Genomic DNA, 25,843 nt, shown 5'->3' with positions numbered 1-25,843 from the left:
TAGATTATACAGCTGGCTGCCTGAGACCACCCTACCTTGCCCTGCGCCCGCAGTAGATTATTCAGCTGGCTGCCCGAGACCACCCTACCTCGCCCTGCTCCCGCACTAGATTATACAGCTGGCTGCCTGAGACACCCTATCTTGCCCTGCGCCCACACTAGATTATACAGCTGGCTGCCTGAGACCACCCACCTCGCCCGGCGCCCGCAGTAGATTATACAGCTGGCCACCCGAGACAACCCTACCATGCCCTGCGCCCGCAGTAGAATGTACAGCTAGCTGCCTGAGACACCCTACCTCGCCCTGCGCCAACAGTAGATTATACAGCTGCCCGCCTGAGACAACCCTACCTCGCCCTGCGCCCGCACTAGATTATACAGCTGGCTGCCTGAGACCACCCTACCTCGCCCTGCGCCCGCAGTTGATTATATAGCTGGCTGCCTGAGAAAACCCTACCTCGCCCTGAGCCCGCAGTAGATTATTCAGCTGACCGCCCGAGACCACCCTACCTCACCCTGCGCCCGCAGTAGATTATACAGCTGACCGCCCGAGACCACACTACCTCGCCCTGCGCCCGCAGTAGATTATACAGCTAGCTGGCTGAGACACCCACCCTCACCTTACGCCCACAGTAGATTATACAGCTGGCTGCCCGAGACAACCTACCTTGCCCTGCGCCCGCAGTAGATTATACAGCTGGCTGCTCGAGACCACTCTAGCTCGCCCTGCGCCCGCACTAGATTATACAGCTGGCCGCCCGAGACACCCTACCTCGCCCTTGCCCCCAGTAGATTATACAGCTGGCTGCCTGAGACCAACCTACCTCGCCCTGCGCCCGCACTAGATTATACAGCTGGCTGCCCGAGACCACCCTACCTTGCCCTGCGCCCACACTAGATTATAGAGCTGGCTGCCCGAGATCACCCTACCTCGCCCTGCGCCCCCAGTAGATTATACAGCTGGCTGCACCAAGACCACCCTACCTCCCCCTGCGCCCGCAGTAGATTATACAGCTGGCTGCACGAGACACCCTACCTCGCCCTGCGCCCCCAGTAGATTATCAAGCTGGCTGCACCAAGACCACCCTACCTCGCCCGCGCCCACAGTAGATTATACAGCTGGCTGCCCGAGACCACCCTACCACGCCCCGCACCCGCACTAGATTATACAGCTGGCTGCCTGAGACCACCCTACCTTGCCCTGCGCCCACAGTAGATTATTCAGCTGACTGCTCGAGACCACCCTACCTCGCCCTGCGCCCGCACTAGATTATACAGCTGGCTGCCCGAGACACCCTACTTCACCCTGTGCCCACACTAGATTATACAGCTGGCTGCCCAAGACCACCCTACCTCGCCCTGCACCACCTGCAGTAGATTATACAGCTGGCTGCCCAAGACCACCCTACCTCGCCCTGCGCCCCGCTCTAGATTATACAGCTGGTTGCCTGAGACCACCCTACCTCACCCTGCGCCCACAGGAGATTATACAGCTGGCCGCCAGAGCCCACAATACCTCACCCTGCACCTGCAGTAGATTATACAGCTGGCTGCCCGAGACCACCCTACCTCACCCTGCGCCCGCACTACATTATACAGCTGGCCGCCCGAGACCACCCTACCTCACCCTGCGCCCAAACTAGATTATACAGCTGGCTGCCTGCCTGAGACCACCCTACCTCGCCTTGCACCCCCAGTAGATTATACAGCTGGCTGCCCGAGACCACCCTACCTCGCCCTGCGCCCACAGTAGATTATACAGCTGGGTGCCTGACACCACCCTACCTCGCCCTGCTCCTGCACTAGATTATACAGCTGGCTGCCCGAGACACCCTACCTTGCCCTGCGTCCGTACTAGATTATACAGCTGGCTGCCTGAGACCACCCTACCTCACCCTGCGCCCGCAGTAGATTATACAGCTGGCTGCCTGAGACCACCCTACCTCGCCCTGAGCCCGCAGTAGATTATTCAGCTGACCGCCCGAGACCACCCTACCTCGCCCTGCGCCCGCAGTAGATTATGCAGCTGGCCGCCCGAGACCACACTACCTCGCCCTGCGCCCGCAGTAGATTATACAGCTAGCTGGCTGAGACACCCACCCTCACCTTACCCCCACAGTAGATTATACAGCTGGCTGCCCGAGACAACCTACCTCGCCCTGCGCCCGCAGAAGATTATAGAGCTGGCTGCCCGAGACCACCCTAGCTCGCCCTGCGCCCGCACTAGATTATACAGCTGGCCGCCCGAGACACCCTACCTCGCCCTGTGCCCCCAGTAGATTATAAAGCTGGCTGCCTGAGACCAACCTACCTCGCCCTGCGCCCGCACTAGATTATACAGCTGGCTGCCCGAGACCACCCTACCTTGCCCTGCGCTCACACTAGATTATAGAGCTGGCTGCCCGAGACCACCCTACCTCGCCCTGCGCCCCCAGTAGATTATACAGCTGGCTGCACCAGGACCACCCTATCTCCCCCTGCGCCCGCAGTAGATTATACAGCTGGCTGCCCGAGACACCTACCTCGCCCTGCGCCCCCAGTAGATTATACAGCTGGCTGCACCAAGACCACCCTACCTCGCCCTGCGCCCAGAGTAGATTATACAGCTGGCTGCCCGAGACCACCCTACCACGCCCTGCACCCGCACTAGATTATACAGCTGGCTGCCTGAGACCACCCTACCTTGCCCTGCGCCCGCAGTAGATTATTCAGCTGACTGCTCGAGACCACCCTACCTCGCCCTGCGCCCGCACTAGATTATACAGCTGGCTGCCCGAGACACCCTACTTCGCCCTGCGCCCACACTAGATTATACAGCTGTCTGCCCAAGACCACCCTACCTCGCCCTGCACCACCTGCAGTAGATTATACAGCTGGCAGCCCAAGACAACCATACCTCGCCCTGCGCCCGCAGTAGATTATACAGCTAGCTGCCTGAGACACCCTACCTCGCCCTGCGCGCACACTAGATTATACAGCTGGCTGCCTGAGACCACCCTACCTCGCCCTGCACCCGCCCTAGATTATACAGCTGGCTGCCCGAGATCACCCTACCTCACCCTGCGCTCCCAGTAGATTATACAGCTGGCTGCACCAAGACCACCCTACCTCACCCTGCGCCCGCAGTAGATTATACAGCTGGCTGCCCGAGAACACCCTACCTCGCTCTGCACTCGCACTAGATTATACAGCTGGCTGCCTGAGACCACCCTACCTTGCTCCGCTCCCGCAGTAGATTATTCAGCTGGCTAACGGAGACCACCCTACCTTGCCCTGCACCTGCACTAGATTATACAGCTGGCTGCCTGAGACACCCTACCTCACCCTGGGCCCACACTACATTATAGAGCTGGCTGCCCGAGACCACTCTACCTCGTCCTGTGCCCGCAGTAGATTATACAGCTGGTCGCCCGAGACAACCCTAACTCGCCCTGCACCCGCAGAAGATTATACAGCTGGCTGATTGAGACACCCTTCTTTGCCCTGTGCCTGCATTAGATCATACAGCAGGCTGCTCGAGAGCACCCTACCTCGCCCTGTGCCCGCAGTAGATTATACAGCTGGCTGCCCAAGACCACACTACCTAGCCCTGTGCCCGCAGGAGATTATACAGCTGGCTGCCCGAGACCACACTACCTCGCCCTGCGCCCACAGTAGATTATACAGCTGGCCGCCCGAGACAACCCTACCTCACCCTGTGCCCGCAGTAGATTATACAGCTGGTAGCCCGAGCCAACCCTACCTCGTCCTGCACCCGCAGTAGATTATACAGCTGGCTGCCTGAGACCACCCTAGCTCGCCCTGCGCCCGCACTAGATTATACAGCTGGCTGCCCAAGACCACCCTACCTCGCCCTGCGCCCCCAGTAGATTATACAGCTGGCTGCCCGAGACACCCTACCTCGCCCTGCGCCCGCAGCAGATTAAACAATTGGCTGCCTGAGACCACCCTACCTCAGCCTGCGGCCGCAGTAAGTTATACAGCTGGCTGCATGAGACCAACCCTACCTGGCCCTGCACCCGCAGTAGATTATAAAGCTGACTGCCTGAGACCACACTAGCTCGCCCTGCGCCCGCAGTAGATTATACAGCTGGCCGCCCGAGACCACACTACCTCGCCCTGCTCCCGCACTTTATCATACAGCTGGCTGCCCTAGACACCCTACCTCGCCCTGCGCCCCCAGTAGATTATACAGCTGGCTGCCTGAGACCACCCTACCTTGCCCTGCGCCCCCAGTAGATTTTACAGCTGGCTGCCTGAGACCACCCTACCTTGCCCTGCGCCCGCAGTAGATTATTCAGCTGGCTGCCCGAGACCACCCTACCTCGCCCTGCTCCCGCACTAGATTATACAGCTGGCTGCCTGAGACACCCTACCTTGCCCTGCGCCCACACTAGATTATACAGCTGGCTGCCTGAGACCACCCACCTCGCCCGGCGCCTGCAGTAGATTATACAGCTGGCCACCCGAGACAACCCTACCACGCCCTGTGCCCGCAGTAGATTATACAGCTAGCTGCCTGAGACACCCTACCTCGCCCTGCGCCAACAGTAGATTATACAGCTGCCCGCCCGAGACAACCCTACCTCGCCCTGCGCCCGCACTAGATTATACAGCTGGCTGCCTGAGACCACCCTACCTCGCCCTGCGCCCGCATTTGATTATATAGCTGGCTGCCTGAGACCACCCTACCTCGCCCTGAGCCCGCAGTAGATTATTCAGCTGACCGCCCGAGACCACCCTACCTCACCCTGCGCCTGCAGTAGATTATACAGCTGACCGCCCGAGACCACACTACCTCGCCCTGCGCCCGCAATAGATTATACAGCTAGCTGGCTGAGACACTCACCCTCACCTTACGCCCACAGTAGATTATACAGCTGGCTGCCCGAGACAACCTACCTCGCCCTGCGCCCGCAGTAGATTATACAGCTGGCTGCCTGAGACCAACCTACCTCGCCCTGCGCCCACACTAGATTATAGAGCTGGCTGCCCGAGACCACCCTACCTCGCCCTGCGCCCCCAGTAGATTATACAGCTGGCTGCACCAAGACCACCCTACCTCCCCCTGCGCCCGCAGTAGATTATACAGCTGGCTGCCCGAGACACCCTACCTCAGCATGCGCCCCCAGTAGATTATAAAGCTGGCTGCACCAAGACCACCCTACCTCGCCCCGCGCCCGCAGTAGATTATACAGCTGGCTGCCCGAGACCACCCTACCGCGCCCTGCACCTGCACTAGATTATACAGCTGGCTGCCTGAGACCACCCTACCTTGCCCTGCGCCCGCAGTAGATTATTCAGCTGACTGCCCGAGACCACCCTACCTCGCCCTGCGCCCGCACTAGATTATACAGCAGGCTGTCCGAGACACCCTACTTCGCCCTGTGCCCACACTAGATTATACAGCTGGCTGCCCAAGACCACCCTACCTCGCCCTGCACCTGCAGTAGATTATACAGCTGGCAGGCCAAGACAACCCTACCTCGCCCTGCGCCCGCAGTAGATTATACAGCTAGCTGTCTGAGACACCCTACCTCACCCTGCGCGCACACTAGATTATACAGCTGGCTGCCTGAGACCACCCTACCTCGCCCTGCACCCGCCATAGATTATACAGCTGGCTGCCCGAGATCACCCTACCTCACCCTGCGCCCCCAGTAGATTATACAGCTGGCTGCCCGAGAACACCCTACCTCGCCCTGCACTCGCACTAGATTATATGGCTAGCTGCCTGAGACCACCCTACCTTGCTCTGCACCCGCATTAGATTATTCAGCTGGCTGACCGAGACACCCTACCTCGCCCTGCGTCCGTACTAGATTATACAGCTGGCTGCCTGAGACCACCCTACCTCGCCCTGCGCCCGCAGTAGATTATACAGCTGGCTGCCTGAGACCACCCTACCTCGCCCTGAGCCCGCAGTAGATTATTCAGCTGACCGCCCGAGACCACCCTACCTCGCCCTGCGCCCGCAGTAGATTATGCAGCTGGCCGCCCGAGACCACACTACCTCGCCCTGCACCCGCAGTAGATTATACAGCTAGCTGGCTGAGACACCCACCCTCACCTTACGCCCACAGTAGATTATACAGCTGGCTGCCCGAGACAACCTACCTTGCCCTGCGCCCGCAGTAGATTATAGAGCTGGCTGCCCGAGACCACCCTAGCTCGCCCTGCGCCTGCACTAGATTATACAGCTGGCCGCCCGAGACACCCTACCTCGCCCTGTGCCCCCAGTAGATTATAAAGCTGGCTGCCTGAGACCAACCTACCTCGCCCTGCGCCCGCACTAGATTATACAGCTGGCTGCCCGAGACCACCCTACCTTGCCCTGCGCTCACACTAGATTATAGAGCTGGCTGCCCGAGACCACCCTACCTCGCCCTGCGCCCCCAGTATATTATACAGCTGGCTGCACCAAGACCACCCTATCTCCCCCTGCGCCCGCAGTAGATTATAAAGCTGGCTGCCCGAGACACCTACCTCGCCCTGCGCCCCCAGTAGATTATACAGCTGGCTGCACCAAGACCACCCTACCTCGCCCTGCGCCCACAGTAGATTATACAGCTGGCTGCCCGAGACCACCCTACCACGCCCTGCACCCGCACTAGATTATACAGCTGGCTGCCTGAGACCACCCTACCTTGCCCTGCGCCCGCAGTAGATTATTCAGCTGACTGCTCGAGACCACCCTACCTCGCCCTGCGCCCGCACTAGATTATACAGCTGGCTGCCCGAGACACCCTACTTCACCCTGCTCCCACACTAGATTATACAGCTGGCTGCCCAAGACCACCCTACCTCGCCCTGCACCACCTGCAGTAGATTATACAGCTGGCAGCCCAAGACAACCATACCTCGCCCTGCACCCGCCCTAGATTATACAGCTGGCTGCCCGAGATCACCCTACCTCACCCTGCGCTCCCAGTAGATTATACAGCTGGCTGCCCGAGAACACCCTACCTCGCCCTGCACTCGCACTAGATTATACAGCTAGCTGCCTGAGACCACCCTACCTTGCTCCGCACCCGCAGTAGATTATTCAGCTGGCTAACGGAGACCACCTTACCTTGCCCTGCACCCGCACTAGATTATACAGCTGGCTGCCTGAGACACCCTACCTCACCCTGGGCCCGCACTACATTATAGAGCTGGTCGCCCGAGACAACCCTAACTCGCCCTGCACCAGCAGAAGACTATACAGCTGGCTGACTGAGACACCCTACTTTGCCCTGTGCCTGCACTAGATCATACAGCAGGCTGCTCGAGAGCACCCTACCTCGCCCTGTGCCCGCAGTAGATTATACAGCTGGCTGCCCAAGACCACACTACCTAGCCCTGTGCCAGCAGGAGATTATACAGCTGGCTGCCCGAGACCACACTACCTCGTCCTGCGCCCACAGTAGATTATACAGCTGGCCACCCGAGACAACCCTACCTCACCCTGTGCCCGCAGTAGATTATACAGCTGGTAGCCCGAGCCAACCCTACCTCGCCCTGCACTCGCAGTAGATTATACAGCTGGCTGCCTGAGACCACCCTAGCTCGCCTTGCACCCGCACTAGATTATACAGCTGTCTGCCCAAGACCACCCTACCTCGCCCTGCGCCCCCAGTAGATTATACAGCTGGCTGCCCGAGACACCCTACCTCGCCCTGCGCCTGCACTAGGTTATACAGCTGGCCACCCGAGACAACCCTACCTCGCCCTGCGCCCGCAGCAGATTATACAATTGGCTGCCTGAGACCACCCTACCTCAGCCTGCGGCCGCAGTAAGTTATACAGCTGGCTGCATGAGACCACCCTACCTGGCCCTGCACCGCAGTAGATTATAAAGCTGACTGCCTGAGACCACACTAGCTCACCCTGCGCCCGCAGTAGATTATACAGCTAGCTGGCTGAGACACCCACCCTCACCTTACGCCCACAGTAGATTATACAGCTGGCTGCCCGAGACAACCTACCTCGCCCTGCGCCCGCAGTAGATTATACAGCTGGCTGCTCGAGACCACCCTAGCTCGCCCTGCGCCCGCAGTAGATTATTCAGCTGACCGCCCGAGACCACCCTACCTCGCCCTGCGCCCGCAGTAGATTATACAGCTGACCGCCCGAGACCACACTACCTCGCCCTGCGCCCGCAGTAGATTATACAGCTAGCTGGCTGAGACACCCACCCTCACCTTACGCCCACAGTAGATTATACAGCTGGCTGCCCGAGACAACCTACCTCGCCCTGCGCCCGCAGTAGATTATACAGCTGGCTGCTCGAGACCACCCTAGCTCGCCCTGCGCCCGCACTAGATTATACAGCTGGCCGCCCGAGACACCCTACCTCGCCCTTGCCCCCAGTAGATTATAGAGCTGGCTGCCTGAGACCAACCTACCTAGCCCTGCGCCCGCACTAGATTATACAGCTGGCTGCCCGAGACCACCCTACCTTGCCCTGCGCCCACACTAGATTATAGAGCTGGCTGCCCGAGACCACCCTACCTCGCCCTGTGCCCCCAGTAGATTATACAGCTGTCTGCACCAAGACCACCCTACCTCCCCCTGCGCCCAAACTAGATTATACAGCTGGCTGCCTGCCTGAGACCACCCTACCTCGCCTTGCACCCCCAGTAGATTATACAGCTGGCTGCCCGAGACCACCCTACCTCGCCCTGTGCCCACAGTAGATTATACAGCTGGGTGCCTGACACCACCCTACCTCGCCCTGCTCCTGCACTAGATTATACAGCTGGCTGCCCGAGACACCCTACCTTGCCCTGCGTCCGTACTAGATTATACAGCTGGCTGCCTGAGACCACCCTACCTCACCCTGCGCCCGCAGTAGATTATACAGCTGGCTGCCTGAGACCACCCTACCTCGCCCTGAGCCCGCAGTAGATTATTCAGCTGACCGCCCGAGACCACCCTACCTCGCCCTGCGCCCGCAGTAGATTATGCAGCTGGCCGCCCGAGACCACACTAACTCGCCCTGCGCCCGCAGTAGATTATACAGCTAGCTGGCTGAGACACCCACCCTCACCTTACCCCCACAGTAGATTATACAGCTGGCTGCCCGAGACAACCTACCTCGCCCTGCGCCCGCAGAAGATTATAGAGCTGGCTGCCCGAGACCACCCTAGCTCGCCCTGCGCCCGCACTAGATTATACAGCTGGCCGCCCGAGACACCCTACCTCGCCCTGTGCCCCCAGTAGATTATAAAGCTGGCTGCCTGAGACCAACCTACCTCGCCCTGCGCCCGCACTAGATTATACAGCTGGCTGCCCGAGACCACCCTACCTTGCCCTGCGCTCACACTAGATTATAGAGCTGGCTGCCCGAGACCACCCTACCTCGCCCTGCGCCCCCAGTAGATTATACAGCTGGCTGCACCAAGACCACCCTATCTCCCCCTGCGCCCGCAGTAGATTATACAGCTGGCTGCCCGAGACACCTACCTCGCCCTGCGCCCCCAGTAGATTATACAGCTGGCTGCACCAAGACCACCCTACCTCGCCCTGCGCCCACAGTAGATTATACAGCTGGCTGCCCGAGACCACCCTACCTTGCCCTGCACCCGCACTAGATTATACAGCTGGCTGCCTGAGACCACCCTACCTTGCCCTGCGCCCGCAGTAGATTATTCAGCTGACTGCTCGAGACCACCCTACCTCGCCCTGCGCCCGCACTAGATTATACAGCTGGCTGCCCGAGACACCCTACTTCGCCCTGCGCCCACACTAGATTATACAGCTGTCTGCCCAAGACCACCCTACCTCGCCCTGCACCACCTGCAGTAGATTATACAGCTGGCAGCCCAAGACAACCATACCTCGCCCTGCGCCCGCAGTAGATTATACAGCTAGCTGCCTGAGACACCCTACCTCGCCCTGCGCGCACACTAGATTATACAGCTGGCTGCCTGAGACCACCCTACCTCGCCCTGCACCCGCCCTAGATTATACAGCTGGCTGCCCGAGATCACCCTACCTCACCCTGCGCTCCCAGTAGATTATACAGCTGGCTGCACCAAGACCACCCTACCTCACCCTGCGCCCGCAGTAGATTATACAGCTGGCTGCCCGAGAACACCCTACCTCGCTCTGCACTCGCACTAGATTATACAGCTGGCTGCCTGAGACCACCCTACCTTGCTCCGCTCCCGCAGTAGATTATTCAGCTGGCTAACGGAGACCACCCTACCTTGCCCTGCACCTGCACTAGATTATACAGCTGGCTGCCTGAGACACCCTACCTCACCCTGGGCCCGCACTACATTATAGAGCTGGTCGCCCGAGACAACCCTAACTCGCCCTGCACCCGCAGAAGATTATACAGCTGGCTGACTGAGACACCCTACTTTGCCCTGTGCCTGCACTAGATCATACAGCAGGCTGCTCCTCGCCCTCCTCGCCCTGTGCCCGCAGTAGATTATACAGCTGGCTGCCCAAGACCACACTACCTAGCCCTGTGCCCGCAGGAGATTATACAGCTGGCTGCCCGAGACCACACTACCTCGCCCTGCGCCCACAGTAGATTATACAGCTGGCCACCCGAGACAACCCTACCTCACCCTGTGCCCGCAGTAGATTATACAGCTGGTAGCCCGAGCCAACCCTACCTCGCTCTGCACTCGCAGCAGATTATACAGATGGCTGCCTGAGACCACCCTAGCTCGCTATGCACCCGCACTAGATTATACAGCTGGCTGCCCAAGACCACCCTACCTCGCACTGCGCCCCCAGTAGATTATACAGCTGGCTGCCCGAGACACCCTACCTCGCCCTGCGCCTGCACTAGGTTATACAGCTGGCCACCCGAGACAACCCTACCTCGCCCTGCGCCCGCAGCAGATTATACAATTGGCTGCCTGAGACCACCCTACCTCAGCCTGCGGCCGCAGTAAGTTATACAGCTGGCTGCATGAGACCACCCTACCTGGCCCTGCACCCGCAGTAGATTATAAAGCTGACTGCCTGAGACCACACTAGCTCGCCCTGCGCCCGCAGTAGATTATACAGCTGGCCGCCCGAGACCACACTAGCTCGCCCTGCGCCCGCACTATATCATACAGCTGGCTGCCCAAGACACCCTACCTCGCCCTGCGCCCCCAGTAGATTATACAGCTGGCTGCCTGAGACCACCCTACCTTGCCTTGTGCCCCCAGTAGATTATACAGCTGGCTGCCTGAGACCACCCTACCTTGCCCTGCGCCCGCAGTAGATTATTCAGCTGGCTGCCCGAGACCACCCTACCTCGCCCTGCTCCCGCACTAGATTATACAGCTGGCTGCCTGAGACACCCTACCTTGCCCTGCGCCCACACTAGATTATACAGCTGGCTGCCTGAGACCACCCACCTCGCCCGGCGCCCGCAGTAGATTATACAGCTGGCCACCCGAGACAACCCTACCATGCCCTGCGCCCGCAGTAGAATGTACAGCTAGCTGCCTGAGACACCCTACCTCGCCCTGCGCCAACAGTAGATTATACAGCTGCCCGCCTGAGACAACCCTACCTCGCCCTGCGCCCGCACTAGATTATACAGCTGGCTGCCTGAGACCACCCTACCTCGCCCTGCGCCCACAGTTGATTATATAGCTGGCTGCCTGAGAAAACCCTACCTCGCCCTGAGCCCGCAGTAGATTATTCAGCTGACCGCCCGAGACCACCCTACCTCACCCTGCGCCCGCAGTAGATTATACAGCTGACCGCCCGAGACCACACTACCTCGCCCTGCGCCCGCAGTAGATTATACAGCTAGCTGGCTGAGACACCCACCCTCACCTTACGCCCACAGTAGATTATACAGCTGGCTGCCCGAGACAACCTACCTTGCCCTGCGCCCGCAGTAGATTATACAGCTGGCTGCTCGAGACCACTCTAGCTCGCCCTGCGCCCGCACTAGATTATACAGCTGGCCGCCCGAGACACCCTACCTCGCCCTTGCCCCCAGTAGATTATACAGCTGGCTGCCTGAGACCAACCTACCTCGCCCTGCGCCCGCACTAGATTATACAGCTGGCTGCCCGAGACCACCCTACCTTGCCCTGCGCCCACACTAGATTATAGAGCTGGCTGCCCGAGATCACCCTACCTCGCCCTGCGCCCCCAGTAGATTATACAGCTGGCTGCACCAAGACCACCCTACCTCCCCCTGCGCCCGCAGTAGATTATACAGCTGGCTGCACGAGACACCCTACCTCGCCCTGCGCCCCCAGTAGATTATCAAGCTGGCTGCACCAAGACCACCCTACCTCGCCCGCGCCCACAGTAGATTATACAGCTTGGTGCCCGAGACCACCCTACCGCGCCCTGCACCTGCACTAGATTATACAGCTGGCTGCCTGAGACCACCCTACCTTGCCCTGCGCCCGCAGTAGATTATTCAGCTGACTGCCCGAGACCACCCTACCTCGCCCTGCGCCCGCACTAGATTATACAGCAGGCTGCCCGAGACACCCTACTTCGCCCTGTGCCCACACTAGATTATACAGCTGGCTGCCCAAGATCACCCTAGCTCACCCTGCACTCGGACTAGATTATATAGCTGGCTGCCCCAGACCACCCTACCTCGCCCTGCGCCCCGCTCTAGATTATACAGCTGGTTGCCTGAGACCACCCTACCTCACCCTGCGCCCACAGGAGATTATACAGCTGGCCGCCAGAGCCCACCATACCTCACCCTGCACCTGCAGTAGATTATACAGCTGGCTGCCCGAAACCACCCTACCTCACCCTGCGCCCGCACTACATTATACAGCTGGCCGCCCGAGACCACCCTACCTCACCCTGCGCCCAAACTAGATTATACAGCTGGCTGCCTGCCTGAGACCACCCTACCTCGCCTTGCACCCCCAGTAGATTATACAGCTGGCTGCCCGAGACCACCCTACCTCGCCCTGCGCCCACAGTAGATTATACAGCTGGGTGCCTGACACCACCCTACCTCGCCCTGCTCCTGCACTAGATTATACAGCTGGCTGCCCGAGACACCCTACCTTGCCCTGCGTCCGTACTAGATTATACAGCTGGCTGCCTGAGACCACCCTACCTCACCCTGCGCCCGCAGTAGATTATACAGCTGGCTGCCTGAGACCACACTACCTCGCCCTGAGCCCGCAGTAGATTATTCAGCTGACCGCCCGAGACCACCCTACCTCGCCCTGCGCCCGCAGTAGATTATGCAGCTGGCCGCCCGAGACCACACTACCTCGCCCTGCGCCCGCAGTAGATTATACAGCTAGCTGGCTGAGACACCCACCCTCACCTTACCCCCACAGTAGATTATACAGCTGGCTGCCCGAGACAACCTACCTCGCCCTGCGCCCGCAGAAGATTATAGAGCTGGCTGCCCGAGACCACCCTAGCTCGCCCTGCGCCCGCACTAGATTATACAGCTGGCCGCCCGAGACACCCTACCTCGCCCTGTGCCCCCAGTAGATTATAAAGCTGGCTGCCTGAGACCAACCTACCTCGCCCTGCGCCCGCACTAGATTATACAGCTGGCTGCCCGAGACCACCCTACCTTGCCCTGCGCTCACACTAGATTATAGAGCTGGCTGCCCGAGACCACCCTACCTCGCCCTGCGCCCCCAGTAGATTATACAGCTGGCTGCACCAAGACCACCCTATCTCCCCCTGCGCCCGCAGTAGATTATACAGCTGGCTGCCCGAGACACCTACCTCGCCCTGCGCCCCCAGTAGATTATACAGCTGGTTGCACCAAGACCACCCTACCTCGCCCTGCGCCCACAGTAGATTATACAGCTGGCTGCCCGAGACCACCCTACCACGCCCTGCACCCGCACTAGATTATACAGCTGGCTGCCTGAGACCACCCTACCTTGCCCTGCGCCCGCAGTAGATTATTCAGCTGACTGCTCGAGACCACCCTACCTCGCCCTGCGCCCGCACTAGATTATACAGCTGGCTGCCCGAGACACCCTACTTCGCCCTGCGCCCACACTAGATTATACAGCTGTCTGCCCAAGACCACCCTACCTCGCCCTGCACCACCTGCAGTAGATTATACAGCTGGCAGCCCAAGACAACCATACCTCGCCCTGCGCCCGCAGTAGATTATACAGCTAGCTGCCTGAGACACCCTACCTCGCCCTGCGCGCACACTAGATTATACAGCTGGCTGCCTGAGACCACCCTACCTCGCCCTGCACCCGCCCTAGATTATACAGCTGGCTGCCCGAGATCACCCTACCTCACCCTGCGCTCCCAGTAGATTATACAGCTGGCTGCACCAAGACCACCCTACCTCACCCTGCGCCCGCAGTAGATTATACAGCTGGCTGCCCGAGAACACCCTACCTCGCTCTGCACTCGCACTAGATTATACAGCTGGCTGCCTGAGACCACCCTACCTTGCTCCGCTCCCGCAGTAGATTATTCAGCTGGCTAACGGAGACCACCCTACCTTGCCCTGCACCTGCACTAGATTATACAGCTGGCTGCCTGAGACACCCTACCTCACCCTGGGCCCACACTACATTATAGAGCTGGCTGCCCGAGACCACTCTACCTCGTCCTGTGCCCGCAGTAGATTATACAGCTGGCTGCCCGAGACACCCTACTTCGCCCTGCGCCCACACTAGATTATACAGCTGTCTGCCCAAGACCACCCTACCTCGCCCTGCACCACCTGCAGTAGATTATACAGCTGGCAGCCCAAGACAACCATACCTCGCCCTGCGCCCGCAGTAGATTATACAGCTAGCTGCCTGAGACACCCTACCTCGCCCTGCGCGCACACTAGATTATACAGCTGGCTGCCTGAGACCACCCTACCTCGCCCTGCACCCGCCCTAGATTATACAGCTGGCTGCCCGAGATCACCCTACCTCACCCTGCGCTCCCAGTAGATTATACAGCTGGCTGCACCAAGACCACCCTACCTCACCCTGCGCCCGCAGTAGATTATACAGCTGGCTGCCCGAGAACACCCTACCTCGCTCTGCACTCGCACTAGATTATACAGCTGGCTGCCTGAGACCACCCTACCTTGCTCCGCTCCCGCAGTAGATTATTCAGCTGGCTAACGGAGACCACCCTACCTTGCCCTGCACCTGCACTAGATTATACAGCTGGCTGCCTGAGACACCCTACCTCACCCTGGGCCCACACTACATTATAGAGCTGGCTGCCCGAGACCACTCTACCTCGTCCTGTGCCCGCAGTAGATTATACAGCTGGTCGCCCGAGACAACCCTAACTCGCCCTGCACCCGCAGAAGATTATACAGCTGGCTGATTGAGACACCCTTCTTTGCCCTGTGCCTGCACTAGATCATACAGCAGGCTGCTCGAGAGCACCCTACCTCGCCCTGTGCCCGCAGTAGATTATACAGCTGGCTGCCCAAGACCACACTACCTAGCCCTGTGCCCGCAGGAGATTATACAGCTGGCTGCCCGAGACCACACTACCTCGCCCTGCGCCCACAGTAGATTATACAGCTGGCCGCCCGAGACAACCCTACTTCACCCTGTGCCCGCAGTAGATTATACAGCTGGTAGCCCGAGCCAACCCTACCTCGTCCTGCACCCGCAGTAGATTATACAGCTGGCTGCCTGAGACCACCCTAGCTCGCCCTGCGCCCGCACTAGATTATACAGCTGGCTGCCCAAGACCACCCTACCTCGCCCTGCGCCCCCAGTAGATTATACAGCTGGCTGCCCGAGACACCCTACCTCGCCCTGCGCCTGCACTAGGTTATACAGCTGGCCTCCCGAGACAACCCTACCTCGCCCTGCGCCCGCAGCAGATTAAACAATTGGCTGCCTGAGACCACCCTACCTCAGCCTGCAGCCGCAGTAAATTATACAGCTGGCTGCATGAGACCAACCCTACCTGGCCCTGCACCCGCAGTAGATTATAAAGCTGACTGCCTGAGACCACACTAGCTCGCCCTGCGCCCGCAGTAGATTATACAGCTGGCCGCCCGAGACCACACTACCTCGCCCTGCTCCCGCACTATATCATACAGCTGGCTGCCCAAGACACCCTACCTCGCCCTGCGCCCCCAGTAGATTATACAGCTGGCTGCCTGAGACCACCCTACCTTGCCCTGCGCCCCCAGTAGATTTTACAGCTGGCTGCCTGAGACCACCCTACCTTGCCCTGCGCCCGCAGTAGATTATTCAGCTGGCTGCCCGAGACCACCCTACCTCGCCCTGCTCCCGCACTAGATTATACAGCTGGCTGCCTGAGACACCCTACCTTGCCCTGCGCCCACACTAGATTATACAGCTGGCTGCCTGAGACCACCCACCTCGCCCGGCGCCTGCAGTAGATTATACAGCTGGCCACCCGAGACAACCCTACCACGCCCTGTGCCCGCAGTAGATTATACAGCTAGCTGCCTGAGACACCCTACCTCGCCCTGCGCCAACAGTAGATTATACAGCTGCCCGCCCGAGACAACCCTACCTCGCCCTGCGCCCGCACTAGATTATACAGCTGGCTGCCTGAGACCACCCTACCTCGCCCTGCGCCCGCAGTTGATTATATAGCTGGCTGCCTGAGACCACCCTACCTTGCCCTGAGCCCGCAGTAGATTATTCAGCTGACCGCCCGAGACCACCCTACCTCGCCCTGCGCCTGCAGTAGATTATACAGCTGACCGCCCGAGACCACACTACCTCGCCCTGCGCCCGCAATAGATTATACAGCTAGCTGGCTGAGACACTCACCCTCACCTTACGCCCACAGTAGATTATACAGCTGGCTGCCCGAGACAACCTACCTCGCCCTGCGCCCGCAGTAGATTATACAGCTGGCTGCCTGAGACCAACCTACCTCGCCCTGCGCCCACACTAGATTATAGAGCTGGCTGCCCGAGACCACCCTACCTCGCCCTGCGCCCCCAGTAGATTATACAGCTGGCTGCACCAAGACCACCCTACCTCCCCCTGCGCCCGCAGTAGATTATACAGCTGGCTGCCCGAGACACCCTACCTCAGCATGCGCCCCCAGTAGATTATAAAGCTGGCTGCACCAAGACCACCCTACCTCGCCCCGCGCCCGCAGTAGATTATACAGCTGGCTGCCCGAGACCACCCTACCGCGCCCTGCACCTGCACTAGATTATACAGCTGGCTGCCTGAGACCACCCTACCTTGCCCTGCGCCCGCAGTAGATTATTCAGCTGACTGCCCGAGACCACCCTACCTCGCCCTGCGCCCGCACTAGATTATACAGCAGGCTGTCCGAGACACCCTACTTCGCCCTGTGCCCACACTAGATTATACAGCTGGCTGCCCAAGACCACCCTACCTCGCCCTGCACCTGCAGTAGATTATACAGCTGGCAGGCCAAGACAACCCTACCTCGCCCTGCGCCCGCAGTAGATTATACAGCTAGCTGTCTGAGACACCCTACCTCACCCTGCGCGCACACTAGATTATACAGCTGGCTGCCTGAGACCACCCTACCTCGCCCTGCACCCGCCATAGATTATACAGCTGGCTGCCCGAGATCACCCTACCTCACCCTGCGCCCCCAGTAGATTATACAGCTGGCTGCCCGAGAACACCCTACCTCGCCCTGCACTCGCACTAGATTATATGGCTAGCTGCCTGAGACCACCCTACCTTGCTCTGCACCCGCATTAGATTATTCAGCTGGCTGACCGAGACACCCTACCTCGCCCTGCGTCCGTACTAGATTATACAGCTGGCTGCCTGAGACCACCCTACATCGCCCTGCGCCCGCAGTAGATTATACAGCTGGCTGCCTGAGACCACCCTACCTCGCCCTGAGCCCGCAGTAGATTATTCAGCTGACCGCCCGAGACCACCCTACCTCGCCCTGCGCCCGCAGTAGATTATGCAGCTGGCCGCCCGAGACCACACTACCTCGCCCTGCACCCGCAGTAGATTATACAGCTAGCTGGCTGAGACACCCACCCTCACCTTACGCCCACAGTAGATTATACAGCTGGCTGCCCGAGACAACCTACCTTGCCCTGCGCCCGCAGTAGATTATAGAGCTGGCTGCCCGAGACCACCCTAGCTCGCCCTGCGCCCGCACTAGATTATACAGCTGGCCGCCCGAGACACCCTACCTCGCCCTGTGCCCCCAGTAGATTATAAAGCTGGCTGCCTGAGACCAACCTACCTCGCCCTGCGCCCGCACTAGATTATACAGCTGGCTGCCCGAGACCACCCTACCTTGCCCTGCGCTCACACTAGATTATAGAGCTGGCTGCCCGAGACCACCCTACCTCGCCCTGCGCCGCCAGTATATTATACAGCTGGCTGCACCAAGACCACCCTATCTCCCCCTGCGCCCGCAGTAGATTATAAAGCTGGCTGCCCGAGACACCTACCTCGCCCTGCGCCCCCAGTAGATTATACAGCTGGCTGCACCAAGACCACCCTACCTCGCCCTGCGCCCACAGTAGATTATACAGCTGGCTGCCCGAGACCACCCTACCACGCCCTGCACCCGCACTAGATTATACAGCTGGCTGCCTGAGACCACCCTACCTTGCCCTGCGCCCGCAGTAGATTATTCAGCTGACTGCTCGAGACCACCCTACCTCGCCCTGCGCCCGCACTAGATTATACAGCTGGCTGCCCGAGACACCCTACTTCACCCTGCTCCCACACTAGATTATACAGCTGGCTGCCCAAGACCACCCTACCTCGCCCTGCACCACCTGCAGTAGATTATACAGCTGGCAGCCCAAGACAACCATACCTCGCCCTGCGCCCGCAGTAGATTATACAGCTAGCTGCCTGAGACACCCTACCTCGCCCTGCGCGCACACTAGATTATACAGCTGGCTGCCTGAGACCACCCTACCTCGCCCTGCACCCGCCCTAGATTATACAGCTGGCTGCCCGAGATCACCCTACCTCACCCTGCGCTCCCAGTAGATTATACAGCTGGCTGCCCGAGAACACCCTACCTCGCCCTGCACTCGCACTAGATTATACAGCTAGCTGCCTGAGACCACCCTACCTTGCTCCGCACCCGCAGTAGATTATTCAGCTGGCTAACGGAGACCACCCTACCTTGCCCTGCACCCGCACTAGATTATACAGCTGGCTGCCTGAGACACCCTACCTCACCCTGGGCCCGCACTACATTATAGAGCTGGTCGCCCGAGACAACCCTAACTCGCCCTGCACCAGCAGAAGATTATACAGCTGGCTGACTGAGACACCCTACTTTGCCCTGTGCCTGCACTAGATCATACAGCAGGCTGCTCGAGAGCACCCTACCTCGCCCTGTGCCCGCAGTAGATTATACAGCTGGCTGCCCAAGACCACACTACCTAGCCCTGTGCCAGCAGGAGATTATACAGCTGGCTGCCCGAGACCACACTACCTCGTCCTGCGCCCACAGTAGATTATACAGCTGGCCACCCGAGACAACCCTACCTCACCCTGTGCCCGCAGTAGATTATACAGCTGGTAGCCCGAGCCAACCCTACCTCGCCCTGCACTCGCAGTAGATTATACAGCTGGCTGCCTGAGACCACCCTAGCTCGCCTTGCACCCGCACTAGATTATACAGCTGTCTGCCCAAGACCACCCTACCTCGCCCTGCGCCCCCAGTAGATTATACAGCTGGCTGCCCGAGACACCCTACCTCGCCCTGCGCCTGCACTAGGTTATACAGCTGGCCACCCGAGACAACCCTACCTCGCCCTGCGCCCGCAGCAGATTATACAATTGGCTGCCTGAGACCACCCTACCTCAGCCTGCGGCCGCAGTAAGTTATACAGCTGGCTGCATGAGACCACCCTACCTGGCCCTGCACCGCAGTAGATTATAAAGCTGACTGCCTGAGACCACACTAGCTCACCCTGCGCCCGCAGTAGATTATACAGCTAGCTGGCTGAGACACCCACCCTCACCTTACGCCCACAGTAGATTATACAGCTGGCTGCCCGAGACAACCTACCTCGCCCTGCGCCCGCAGTAGATTATACAGCTGGCTGCTCGAGACCACCCTAGCTCGCCCTGCGCCCGCAGTAGATTATTCAGCTGACCGCCCGAGACCACCCTACCTCGCCCTGCGCCCGCAGTAGATTATACAGCTGACCGCCCGAGACCACACTACCTCGCCCTGCGCCCGCAGTAGATTATACAGCTAGCTGGCTGAGACACCCACCCTCACCTTACGCCCACAGTAGATTATACAGCTGGCTGCCCGAGACAACCTACCTCGCCCTGCGCCCGCAGTAGATTATACAGCTGGCTGCTCGAGACCACCCTAGCTCGCCCTGCGCCCGCACTAGATTATACAGCTGGCCGCCCGAGACACCCTACCTCGCCCTTGCCCCCAGTAGATTATAGAGCTGGCTGCCTGAGACCAACCTACCTAGCCCTGCGCCCGCACTAGATTATACAGCTGGCTGCCCGAGACCACCCTACCTTGCCCTGCGCCCACACTAGATTATAGAGCTGGCTGCCCGAGACCACCCTACCTCGCCCTGTGCCCCCAGTAGATTATACAGCTGTCTGCACCAAGACCACCCTACCTCCCCCTGCGCCCAAACTAGATTATACAGCTGGCTGCCTGCCTGAGACCACCCTACCTCGCCTTGCACCCCCAGTAGATTATACAGCTGGCTGCCCGAGACCACCCTACCTCGCCCTGCGCCCACAGTAGATTATACAGCTGGGTGCCTGACACCACCCTACCTCGCCCTGCTCCTGCACTAGATTATACAGCTGGCTGCCCGAGACACCCTACCTTGCCCTGCGTCCGTACTAGATTATACAGCTGGCTGCCTGAGACCACCCTACCTCACCCTGCGCCCGCAGTAGATTATACAGCTGGCTGCCTGAGACCACCCTACCTCGCCCTGAGCCCGCAGTAGATTATTCAGCTGACCGCCCGAGACCACCCTACCTCGCCCTGCGCCCGCAGTAGATTATGCAGCTGGCCGCCCGAGACCACACTACCTCGCCCTGCGCCCGCAGTAGATTATACAGCTAGCTGGCTGAGACACCCACCCTCACCTTACCCCCACAGTAGATTATACAGCTGGCTGCCCGAGACAACCTACCTCGCCCTGCGCCCGCAGAAGATTATAGAGCTGGCTGCCCGAGACCACCCTAGCTCGCCCTGCGCCCGCACTAGATTATACAGCTGGCCGCCCGAGACACCCTACCTCGCCCTGTGCCCCCAGTAGATTATAAAGCTGGCTGCCTGAGACCAACCTACCTCGCCCTGCGCCCGCACTAGATTATACAGCTGGCTGCCCGAGACCACCCTACCTTGCCCTGCGCTCACACTAGATTATAGAGCTGGCTGCCCGAGACCACCCTACCTCGCCCTGCGCCCCCAGTAGATTATACAGCTGGCTGCACCAAGACCACCCTATCTCCCCCTGAGCCCGCAGTAGATTATACAGCTGGCTGCCCGAGACACCTACCTCGCCCTGCGCCCCCAGTAGATTATACAGCTGGCTGCACCAAGACCACCCTACCTCGCCCTGCGCCCACAGTAGATTATACAGCTGGCTGCCCGAGACCACCCTACCACGCCCTGCACCCGCACTAGATTATACAGCTGGCTGCCTGAGACCACCCTACCTTGCCCTGCGCCCGCAGTAGATTATTCAGCTGACTGCTCGAGACCACCCTACCTCGCCCTGCGCCCGCACTAGATTATACAGCTGGCTGCCCGAGACACCCTACTTCGCCCTGCGCCCACACTAGATTATACAGCTGTCTGCCCAAGACCACCCTACCTCGCCCTGCACCACCTGCAGTAGATTATACAGCTGGCAGCCCAAGACAACCATACCTCGCCCTGCGCCCGCAGTAGATTATACAGCTAGCTGCCTGAGACACCCTACCTCGCCCTGCGCGCACACTAGATTATACAGCTGGCTGCCTGAGACCACCCTACCTCGCCCTGCACCCGCCCTAGATTATACAGCTGGCTGCCCGAGATCACCCTACCTCACCCTGCGCTCCCAGTAGATTATACAGCTGGCTGCACCAAGACCACCCTACCTCACCCTGCGCCCGCAGTAGATTATACAGCTGGCTGCCCGAGAACACCCTACCTCGCTCTGCACTCGCACTAGATTATACAGCTGGCTGCCTGAGACCACCCTACCTTGCTCCGCTCCCGCAGTAGATTATTCAGCTGGCTAACGGAGACCACCCTACCTTGCCCTGCACCTGCACTAGATTATACAGCTGGCTGCCTGAGACACCCTACCTCACCCTGGGCCCACACTACATTATAGAGCTGGCTGCCCGAGACCACTCTACCTCGTCCTGTGCCCGCAGTAGATTATACAGCTGGTCGCCCGAGACAACCCTAACTCGCCCTGCACCCGCAGAAGATTATACAGCTGGCTGATTGAGACACCCTTCTTTGCCCTGTGCCTGCACTAGATCATACAGCAGGCTGCCCGAGAGCACCCTACCTCGCCCTGTGCCCGCAGTAGATTATACAGCTGGCTGCCCAAGACCACACTACCTAGCCCTGTGCCCGCAGGAGATTATACAGCTGGCTGCCCGAGACCACACTACCTCGCCCTGCGCCCACAGTAGATTATACAGCTGGCCGCCCGAGACAACCCTACCTCACCCTGTGCCTGCAGTAGATTATACAGCTGGTAGCCCGAGCCAACCCTACCTCGTCCTGCACCCGCAGTAGATTATACAGCTGGCTGCCTGAGACCATCCTAGCTCGCCCTGCGCCCGCACTAGATTATACAGCTGGCTGCCCAAGACCACCCTACCTCGCCCTGCGCCCCCAGTAGATTATACAGCTGGCTGCCCGAGACACCCTACCTCGCCCTGCGCCTGCACTAGGTTATACAGCTGGCCTCCCGAGACAACCCTACCTCGCCCTGCGCCCGCAGCAGATTAAACAATTGGCTGCCTGAGACCACCCTACCTCAGCCTGCGGCCGCAGTAAGTTATACAGCTGGCTGCATGAGACCAACCCTACCTGGCCCTGCACCCGCAGTAGATTATAAAGCTGACTGCCTGAGACCACACTAGCTCGCCCTGCGCCCGCAGTAGATTATACAGCTGGCCGCCCGAGACCACACTACCTCGCCCTGCTCCCGCACTATATCATACAGCTGGCTGCCCAAGACACCCTACCTCGCCCTGCGCCCCCAGTAGATTATACAGCTGGCTGCCTGAGACCACCCTACCTTGCCCTGCGCCCCCAGTAGATTTTACAGCTGGCTGCCTGAGACCACCCTACCTTGCCCTGCGCCCGCAGTAGATTATTCAGCTGGCTGCCCGAGACCACCCTACCTCGCCCTGCTCCCGCACTAGATTATACAGCTGGCTGCCTGAGACACCCTACCTTGCCCTGCGCCCACACTAGATTATACAGCTGGCTGCCCGAGACAACCCTACCTCACCCGGCGCCTGCAGTAGATTATACAGCTGGTAGCCCGAGCCAACCCTACCTCGTCCTGCACCCGCAGTAGATTATACAGCTGGCTGCCTGAGACCACCCTAGCTCGCCCTGCGCCCGCACTAGATTATACAGCTGGCTGCCCAAGACCACCCTACCTCGCCCTGCGCCCCCAGTAGATTATACAGCTGGCTGCCCGAGACACCCTACCTCACCCTGCGCCTGCACTAGGTTATACAGCTGGCCTCCCGAGACAACCCTACCTCGCCCTGCGCCCCCAGCAGATTAAACAATTGGCTGCCTGAGACCACCCTACCTCAGCCTGCGGCCGCAGTAAGTTATACAGCTGGCTGCATGAGACCAACCCTACCTGGCCCTGCACCCGCAGTAGATTATAAAGCTGACTGCCTGAGACCACACTAGCTCGCCCTGCGCCCGCAGTAGATTATACAGCTGGCCGCCCGAGACCACACTACCTCGCCCTGCTCCCGCACTATATCATACAGCTGGCTGCCCAAGACACCCTACCTCGCCCTGCGCCCCCAGTAGATTATACAGCTGGCTGCCTGAGACCACCCTACCTTGCCCTGCGCCCCCAGTAGATTTTACAGCTGGCTGCCTGAGACCACCCTACCTTGCCCTGCGCCCGCAGTAGATTATTCAGCTGGCTGCCCGAGACCACCCTACCTCGCCCTGCTCCCGCACTAGATTATACAGCTGGCTGCCTGAGACACCCTACCTTGCCCTGCGCCCACACTAGATTATACAGCTGGCTGCCTGAGACCACCCACCTCGCCCGGCGCCTGCAGTAGATTATACAGCTGGCCACCCGAGACAACCCTACCACGCCCTGTGCCCGCAGTAGATTATACAGCTAGCTCCCTGAGACACCCTACCTCGCCCTGCGCCAACAGTAGATTATACAGCTGCCCGCCCGAGACAACCCTACCTCGCCCTGCGCCCGCACTAGATTATACAGCTGGCTGCCTGAGACCACCCTACCTCGCCCTGAGCCCGCAGTAGATTATTCAGCTGACCGCCCGAGACCACCCTACCTCGCCCTGCGCCTGCAGTAGATTATACAGCTGACCGCCCAAGACCACACTACCTCGCCCTGCGCCCGCAATAGATTATACAGCTAGCTGGCTGAGACAATCACCCTCACCTTACGCCCACAGTAGATTATACAGCTGGCTGCCCGAGACAACCTACCTCGCCCTGCGCCCGCAGTAGACTATACAGCTGGCTGCCTGAGACCAACCTACCTCGCCCTGCGCCCACACTAGATTATAGAGCTGGCTGCCCGAGACCACCCTACCTCGCCCTGCGCCCCCAGTAGATTATACAGCTGGCTGCACCAAGACCACCCTACCTCCCCCTGCGCCCGCAGTAGATTATACAGCTGGCTGCCCGAGACACCCTACCTCAGCATGCGCCCCCAGTAGATTATACAGCTGGCTGCACCAAGACCACCCTACCTCGCCCCGCGCCCGCAGTAGATTATACAGCTGGCTGCCCGAGACCACCCTACCGCGCCCTGCACCTGCACTAGATTATACAGCTGGCTGCCTGAGACCACCCTACCTTGCCCTGCGCCCGCAGTAGATTATTCAGCTGACTGCCCGAGACCACCCTACCTCGCCCTGCGCCCGCACTAGATTATACAGCAGGCTGTCCGAGACACCCTACTTCGCCCTGTGCCCACACTAGATTATACAGCTGGCTGCCCAAGACCACCCTACCTCGCCCTGCACCTGCAGTAGATTATACAGCTGGCAGGCCAGGACAACCCTACCTCGCCCTGCGCCCGCAGTAGATTATACAGCTAGCTGTCTGAGACACCCTACCTCACCCTGCGCGCACACTAGATTATACAGCTGGCTGCCTGAGACCACCCTACCTCGCCCTGCACCCACCATAGATTATACAGCTGGCTGCCCGAGATCACCCTACCTCACCCTGCGCCCCCAGTAGATTATACAGCTGGCTGCCCGAGAACACCCTACCTCGCCCTGCACTCGCACTAGATTATATGGCTAGCTGCCTGAGACCACCCTACCTTGCTCTGCACCCGCATTAGATTATTCAGCTGGCTGACCGAGACACCCTACCTCGCCCTGCGTCCGTACTAGATTATACAGCTGGCTGCCTGAGACTACCCTACCTCGCCCTGCGCCCGCAGTAGATTATACAGCTGGCTGCCTGAGACCACCCTACCTCGCCCTGAGCCCGCAGTAGATTATTCAGCTGACCGCCCGAGACCACCCTACCTCGCCCTGCGCCCGCAGTAGATTATGCAGCTGGCCGCCCAAGACCACACTACCTCGCCCTGCACCCGCAGTAGATTATACAGCTAGCTGGCTGAGACACCCACCCTCACCGTACGCCCACAGTAGATTATACAGCTGGCTGCCCGAGACAACCTACCTTGCCCTGCGCCCGCAGTAGATTATAGAGCTGGCTGCCCGAGACCACCCTAGCTCGCCCTG

This window comes from Ambystoma mexicanum, chromosome 4q (genome assembly GCF_040938575.1).
Source record: "Ambystoma mexicanum isolate Mex_15411 chromosome 4q, UKY_AmexF1_1, whole genome shotgun sequence".
NCBI lineage: Eukaryota > Metazoa > Chordata > Amphibia > Caudata > Ambystomatidae > Ambystoma > Ambystoma mexicanum.
Note: the sequence above shows the minus strand (reverse complement) of the source record.